Here is a 9,278-nt window from a genome sequence, read left to right as displayed (position 1 = left end):
GATTTTAAAATAACTTTTTTTAAGTTATTTTAAATTTAAAACACAAACACGATCTAATTACTGAACCTACGAAGGAGGAAGCTTCCGGCACGTTGCAGCGCTGCTAATTTGTAAACGCATTTGCTGTTCTTAATTTAAATTTTAAACATTACATTCGTTAGCTGAAAACGGATATCGGAATGAATACATTTACTCACGTATTCAAACACGTTTAAGGGGTTACTAAGGACATACACACAACGAGAATACTTAAGAGGTTCATTTCTTTCATTCAATAACACTATGAATGCTCAGATTAGCGTCAGAAATTGAAGTTTTTTTTTTATTATTTGCATTTTTTCCATACTATTATACGACACGATACGATTTATTTCAAATTCATCCCCAAATGGTCTAAAATAGAGGATGAATTTTTTAAGCACGCGGATGTAGTCGTGGCCAACAGCTACTGAAATATGTACAAAAAAAACTTGCACAAAAATATTTAAATTTGCGAATAAGCTAATATTTTCGTGTAAATAAAAATCTTTTAAAGCAATGTTCCTTCCTCGACGGTAGTTTATATGTAAATTAGTCTGTACTTGAATTTTATTACGAAATAAGGATGAACGTAAGTCATAAAACTCACATCGCATACAACTAACTCGAGATAAGGAAATACTGTATTTTTTACCCGACTGACAAAATAGGTTTTTCGCGCATATGTAACTTTAGTTTTACGCATATACGTAGTAAGTTCTTTTACGATGACCTAAGGCGAAAACGATGTTAATTAAAAACGAATTTAAATGTCACTTGTCATATTTTTTAATTTTTTTAGAACATATTCTAAAATAATAAATTATTTTATGTAAAATCCGATTTATTAAGATTTTAAAATTTAAAAATCATTGTTTTAAAAAGCATCAGAATCAGCAGAAGACCTTTGCTATACAGACGGACCGTAGTTTGCAATCGTTACAAAAAATGCCGCATGTCATATGCCAATTACTTCTAACACTCTATATGCCTCTCACTCTCCCTTGATTATTTTTTAGTTAAAAAACTTCAATAAACCCAATGGGATTTTTTGATGATAATGGTCGATATTTAAAACATTTTTTTTTTAATTTCCAAAAAATCTTTGCGTAAATTTTTTATAGTAATGGTATAAAATAAACTTAATCATACATCATATACGAAGGCGGTGAGAGCCAAATGGGTTTATGAAAGTGGATTCTGCTTTTCCATTCGGCTTGGAGTTTAGGATAATGCGAAATTTGTTTTATTTGCATATTTCCCGCTGACAAGCATGTCTCTAAGGAATAAAAAGGATTTCCTAAAAACCACAAAGCAATAAAGATGTAAATCCAATAATAAAGAATACCTAATAACTCTTGTAATTTTATTTTTCTTAAAAAAATTCTTCTAAAAAAACTTATAACACTAACTCCTAATATAACTTTCTGTCTTTGTGCAGTCTATCAATAGAATTATATGCCTTTGGTTTACACTGTCGAAAACCGTTTTATTGTTGTGTTTTGTTTTTTTTTCCAAGGGAATTGAAAGGGATGACAACGTATTCTACAGGCAGTAGAAGTCAAGCATAATCAAAGTATAAAATTAAATTAATTAAATTTCAGCTAAATAAGCAGAATAAAGCTATAAATCATTACTGAAATTAATTATTATTTAAGCTTTAAGATGCAAAGTCGCGTGCAACATCTATTAAAAAGCGATTCGATTAGCAAACCAATTCGCAAAGACATAACGCGGTGTACGCGATGTTGTTCCCCTTATCTACTAAGCTTAGCTTAGAACCAACTTAACTGAGAACCGTTTAAACTTAACCGTTTAAGTTTGGCTCAAGATATAGTTAAGTGTTATGCTTATACGCTTGAGTTTCAATAACAATTTAAAATTATTGATCTTTTTAAGTTAATTACCAATAACAATATAAAACATTGGTTCTTGCCTTTAATCACAATTAGGTTCCCTTTTTTACTTCCAAAAAATACAGACGAATTCATAACCTCTTTCTTTTTGGAGTCGGTTAATAAGTGCAATATATAATAATAATAATCAAATAGCCAAACACATTAAAAGCTTTAACCAAAGGCTCTATGGCAATTCTCTATAAATATTTTAAAGCTATTTAAATAAAACACAGAAAAACTGAATCATATCTAAATACGTGAAACGCATGACTGCTTTAACTTTATTTCGTCTGATGCAGCTTGCATCCGGGAAACAATGTCTCTCTCTCGGGATATTTACTGTTTTATGAAGCATTAAATTAATTTACATTTGTTTACGTAACATAAATTTGCATATGTTTTGTTTGTATCTGGTTATTATGAAAGACGTTTTTTTCTATTATTTCTATTATACACTTATTCATTTATTAACCTTTTTATTAATCTATTACATTTCATATAAGAAATAAAAAAATATGCAAAATATATTATATTAAAAATAGAGCACCACCGGCTGCGGAGTCCCATGACTCAAACAACCAGTGGTCAGGGCTGCAAAGACAGGAACCTTCTCAGGATTGTTCTTATTTCTATTATTATTATTGTCATGACAGATGGGTTATGTAATATTATGTTCAAACATGTGAATACAGTCAAACCTGGATAAGTAAGAACTGGATCAAGAAGCCTCTATAAGCTAAAGTCGTTGTCCGATGCTGTCGGACAATATCCATGAGCGACCAGCGGGGCTAGATAATGTAATCGATTATCACTATCGTTCGTAGAATCTATAAAATGTGTTAAAATGTATAGGAGAAATACGCTTCGAAACGATTCCATAGCGTACTTCAAAAATGTACGAAACTGACGCTCGATAATCACGTGACATATCGAAAGTTATTGTCAGTTTCATACATTTTTGAAGATAGTTATGGAATCGCTTTGGAGCGATTTCTCCTAGTCAAACCCCCCAGGTCTTTCTGGTTCAGAAACCTCTATTAGAAGGAAAGTTATCACGGTTTTGGACTCTCGCTTATCAAGGTTTGACTATCTTCTTATTCTTTTCTGAAATGCGGTCAGCAAACCTTATTATTTTTTTAAGTTTCTGGTACTATTAGTAACTATTGATTTAGGAATATTATAAAAGTCGTGACTTGGAAATCATAAGCGTTAAATGAGGTCTTAAAAATTTGGGACTGTAAACAGTAGATAGATATTTTTTATGGTAACAATTTACTGTAATTGCTTTTTCTCGGATAAATGAAACAGGAAAGTAAGAAGTTCGTTTAATTTTTACCCTCGATGTACCGCAAGAATTCGCGGAACCCGGCTTTTTGAGATAAACTTAATGATAGTCTATAAAAACCTTAATGCCTTTTTACTGTCCTGTTCGTAAATTGAAACGATTCTTTTCATTTTCCAAACAAACAAGATATTTAATTTTATTTTACATATTTTTGTTGTTTACTATTATTTATAGTCAAAAAATATTTGTATATATTTTACTAAAAAGATTAAAGACAGCGTTTATCCGCAATTTTATTATATTAATTGCACGTAAAACGTAATTATCTTTCTGTAAAGATAAAAACGATTGCAGTAATGGTATTTTTTTTATAAAATAAGTAAACATAGTGTTGTGTGTACTCCTTACACTCTTTTATCAAATACGAATAAAACATTTAAAAAAACTATTAAAAATATATCTCTAAAAACATAAGAATGCTGCATTAAAATTATAAAATAAATTGAATATGCTTAGTACTTTTCTCGACAGTATAACTTGGATCAAGGGACGCGTTTCTCTTGTCTGCTTTATCATTATTTTCTTTGTCTCTTCTTCGGGGAGCTATAGAATTAATTAAATGCATAAACAGCCATGTATATTCATATTATATTAAAAGAAACTTTGCAAATTTAAAATCGTAATGCATTCATTAATGATCTCATTATTATAATTACATATTTTCTAAATGTATTTTGTTTATTCGGATTAGTAAAACATGGGGCAAAAAAAATGTTGCAAATACATTTTTGCTTTTTTTTAATATCACAAGGTGGCAAACGAGCGAGCGGCCACCTGAAATCGCTGATATAGCGAAGTGACCGTTGCCCATAGACATACGCAATTGCATATGCGTTGCCTACCTCTAATCGACGGAGGAGAGGATGCACAGAAAGAAAATATTTTCCCTTTCCATGCATCCTCTCATCCGGAAAGTCCACTTCCACTTCCCATCCTTTCCTTATAAGAAAAAGGGTGGGAAGGGAAAGAGGACTAATTTTGGCCTCCGGGACGCACACTCATCAGACGAAACGCGGAATTGCTTCCACTTGACGCCTGTCTTCTGTGTGGTCGTGGTATTTCACCGGGCGAGCCGGGCCGATTCGTGCGAAGATATTAAAGCGGGCTCTACCACACGCTTCGTCGGGATCCCAGTCATATTCCCAGGGAGGCCCTGGAGTGGATCCCGCTAGGAACAAGAAGACGTGGCCATCCCAAACAAACTTGGCGGCGCTCAGTAGCTGCCGACATGAGGCCGATTGGGCTGACATGACCCGAGACCAAACGCAGAGCCCAAGATAGAGAGAACTTGGTTCGCACTGTGAACGCCCTCTGCCCCACTACGGAGGCATAGAACTTTAAGTCAAGTCATAAAGCCCGGCTAGATTTTTGACAAATAATGGCTGTTAAAAACACTATTATGCGTAGGCTTGTGAAATGACTTATTGACAATTAAATAATGAAATACTCATACCAAAAATAGAGTCGTGGTACATATTTGTGGGGAAACTTTGACGTCCATAATATCCTTCACCGGCGTTCAGAAGATTTAACTAATCAGTGTCAATATTTTTTGGGGTAATACTGATATTTTTATACATCGTACATTTTCAATCAAAGGGAAAACTTATTTTTGTTTCCTAGTTAAATATTTAATTGGTATTAGGTCAAACGATTGCTGATATTTCTTACAATATAAAATATGTGATGTTTATTTGTTTGTTCAAGTTAATTTCCTTGTCGAAATGTTAACGATGTTCTCATCGAGAGCAATAGTAGAGTTGCTAAGTGTGAGACGTCGCTAATGCGCCGCACTAATCTAGTTTAGATTACTCCGAATGTTCACAGCCATGTGTTCATTACATATTACATTTGTTTGCTAACAACTTTAGGAAAACCACAAAGCTTTTGCTGTTATTACTATTTATTATTAAACAAAGTTCTCTTGCCGCGTATGTATTTGGTGAGGTTAAGTTAGTTAATGTAGAGAATATTCATAGGTTTTTTTTCATTTATAGATCTATTTTATGATCTATGTGATCCGATCTAGATGAAAAGAAAAAGGTATATTTTTACTAATGGTGGTAATAAATAAGTAGAAAATCAACTAGTTAATGAAATAGTTAACAATTATTAAATCTTAAAATCAAAACAGGCTTCATTATCATCAGCTCACTATACGTACCAACTGAGGGGATCAAAAACCTACCATAAGTTAAGGGTGACTAGGCCATAGTCAATCACGGTACGCCAATGCGAGTTGACTTCACACATAATGATGAATTACTTTGCAGATATGTGCAGGTTGCATCACGAAGTTTTGCGTTTTTGCATCACGTAAGAACGTCGAATTAAGGTACATATGCAAATCGAAAAAACTTTGGTAAAAGACGGAATTTGTTCCCAGGACCTGTATACTACAATGTCTGAGCCACCGATGCTATTATGCAAAAAAAGTTAACTATTAGGTAAGGATGGGAGGGAAAAGTGGATTGGAAGTATGTATGGATGAATTACTTACAAACAACTTTTTTTACATATGTTTCTGCTGCGATAACTGACTGTTTGCATCTTCTGTAACATATATAATTGCATGAGTTTATAAATTGTGTATTTTACACAAAAGATTATTACGCCCATTACGGAGTTGGCTTCTAATTCAGTGACCATTTAAAGTGAGATAAGAAAATATTTGGTGCATTATGCCGTAGCGTGAGTTAATCGTAGATTAGTCAGCCAATTTGAGTAAGCTTCAAGGGCCGTATAGATTATCCCGCGCTTACGGCTTGTTTATTAAGCGTCGTTCCACTAATGTTTTCAAGCGTACAGTATTTATTTATCAGATTTAAGTACGCTTTTATTGTGGGTTTATAAGGATTTTTTGAACATACACGAAAATTCGCAACAATTGAAGACATCTTATTAATATTAAGCGAATATTTTAATCGATGGATGTATGTTCGTTACAAGTTTTCTCCAGAACTTTTAAATAGATGAAGAACATTGTCTGGAAGAATACATAGGCTAACTATGATATAGAAAATATGTTCGGTTCGCATGGAATATCTTTGTTTTGTTTTTACATTACTACTCCATAACTTTATAGCGGTTCAACATATCTTAATGTTTGGTGTAGCTATAAAATATTGTCCTGAATAAGGCATAATATACTATTTACCCACAAGAAGTGTCCAATTCCCGTGGGATAAGTATTTTTTTATGCATCGATTTAATGCATCTTTTTGAAATTTGGCACATATATATAATAAACTTTCAGGAATTACATAGTATATGTATATTTATCTTTTTTTTTAATTTTGCGAAGATGTAAGATAAAAGTTAAATTTTTAGTAAAGCTATGTTCTAATGGATTCAACGCGGAAGCCATTTAAAAATAGAACAAATTATAAAGAAATATTAAACTACTCTCAAGTGGCGCGAGCTTTTGCTTTTGCTCCTTGAAAGTAAAATAAAGTTGTAACAAGTTCATAAGTCAATATAACATTTTGGATCTCGAAAGCTTTCAATAATAGAGACGCTGGAATACGCTCTATCTAAGTTGTAAGTTTGTTATACAATCAAGATTTATTAAACTAATTCGAGTCAATCGTAAAATCAATAATGAAAGTTGTTAACAATCAGAAACCGTAAAAGGGTCAATAGCCTAATGGTTAAGGGTACGAATTTCCGATCACGAGGTCGGGGGTTCGAATCCCGCCATTTGACTATTGTCGTAAACCATATGCACAAGCTTAGAGCTTATTTAGTATCGTAAAAGAAATATTATATTAGTAAATTTACTTAAAAAATCTGCTAATATTTAAATATAATAAAAAAAATAATAGAGTCGTATCTTCACTAACATTAAGAATAAAAATTATTTATATTTATGTATGTTTATAACAAACTATAAAACGATTGGTCTGATTTCAATGATATTATCGGTGAATAAATTAGTCTATGTTTAATTTATGAAATAATTAAAAGTAATTGTCCACCTTAACGAAGCCGAGACATGTCGCTCGTCAGTTAAAACAGATTGTTTACGTAAACTCTATTTAAGTAATAATTATCATGTTTTATAATTTTATCCAACACAATATTACCGGACAATTTTACTGAGATTAAAAATTAGAAATAGTTTTGTGTGCATTTGCAGTAAATTGTAAAAATTGAGCTACATTTAAAGTTGAAAATACATCGTCAAATCCCCGGTGGGCAGTGCGAGAGTCGATACGGTACATTCATGTCACGGAAAAGAGCCGACTTTGCCCATTACTCTACTTTAGCAGATGTCAATGGCGTTTCTAGTACATTTAGTTCAACAAAATATATTTATTTCCGAAGTGTATTGATTTTATATTTAAAATTAAACTTATAACAATCAAATAACGGGCTTCAGAATACTATTGACGTTTTATAAAGCATTAGAAACCTACGGTAATTTTCTAATACTATAAATGCGAGATGGATGGATGTTTGAAGGTATCTTCAGAACGGGTCCATAGATCTCGCCGAAATTTGGCATAGACGTAGAACATAGAAGAAGAACATGGAAGAACCAGAAGCTACTAATTATTTTTTTTAATACCGCGCGGACGGAGTCTCAGTCGACAACTAGTATTTTATTAATTAAACCTTTATTAATTTTCGTACATCCAGAAATAATCGCATTACAAACTGGAAGTGTTTCCTAAAAGGATTTACGGTTTACAAATTAAAATTAAAAGTTACGTTGAATATAACAACATGAAATGAAGGGACTGACATGTTCAAAAGAACAAAAGTCCCTAAAAAAAAATAAAGAGAAAAAAAAACATGACATGCAAATATATAAATAAATATATGAACAATAATAAAATTTAACTAAATATATTATGTAATTTAAATTCTATATTCTACTCAGAAATTCTAGACTAGTTTTATTTAGTAAGTCTTTGAATAATCGACCGTGTGTAAAACCACTTTCTGGAGAGATGACGGAGCCAAATAAAATACTGTAGGGAATTAGTTCCATCGTCCTCTTGTGAATTTATTACAACAAACAAAGCTTAACGCCTCCTGGATTTATATAAATAGAAATCAATGTTTGTACGTTTGTGCTCTAAGCGTTCGTAAATCACTGGGAAAACTTTTATTATGAAGACATCAGAGAAAATATTTAATATGAACAGTATTATATTAGGCACTGAATATGTACTGTGTTTCTAAAGCGATATCTTTCAACTTGTGTCTATCTATATATTATATAGTTAATTTTGCGAGTAATATTAGGCTAAAATACTAAATGTACAACATTGTTAGTACTTAATCTGAGCTTAAGTTGATAAATTTAATGACATCATGATCGTTGTAATCGTTGTCTAGCCTTGTTAATTGCTCAGTTAAGTAACTCTTAAATATTTGTGACTTAGTAGAGCTATTCGCCGTGCGGTGTACGGTGATAGTTAATCTCATCATCATCAGCTCACTACACGCTGGCCAAGTGCGGGTTGGTTGACTTCACACATATCTTTGAATTTCTTCTCAGATATGTGCAGGTTGCATCACGATGTTTTCCTTCACCGTAAGAAAGTCGGATAAATTTACATATGTAAATCGAAAATCGAAAAACACATTGGTACATGGCGGGATTCGAACCCAGGACCTGTAGTTTGCAAGTCAAGTGCTTGACTCCTGAGCCACCGACGATCTATCTTGATTGGATTACGATGGTTAATCTAATAAACGATTATTGTCTAATTGGTCCAGATACCGCTGGCGTGACGCGGTAGAATTGGATATGCGGGCGCTACAAGCGATACTGCAGAAGACAGGCGACTCTGGCGATCTCTTGTGTGGGAGTCCAAGACCCAGTTTGGGTTTGCTGCACTGGAGTAAATAAATAAGTTTTACAAATTATATTGACATAGAAATTTTAAGCCTCACCGGGAAATGATATGTCTAAGAATAGGTCAGCCCAACGTTCATCTGATGAGCTATGCTGTTATCACTTTAAACAGATCGTTTGTTATTTTATACTTTAGTAATAAGCCACG

This window comes from Papilio xuthus, unplaced genomic scaffold (assembly GCF_000836235.2).
Source record: "Papilio xuthus unplaced genomic scaffold, Pxut_1.1 DF828258.1, whole genome shotgun sequence".
NCBI lineage: Eukaryota > Metazoa > Arthropoda > Insecta > Lepidoptera > Papilionidae > Papilio > Papilio xuthus.
Note: the sequence above shows the minus strand (reverse complement) of the source record.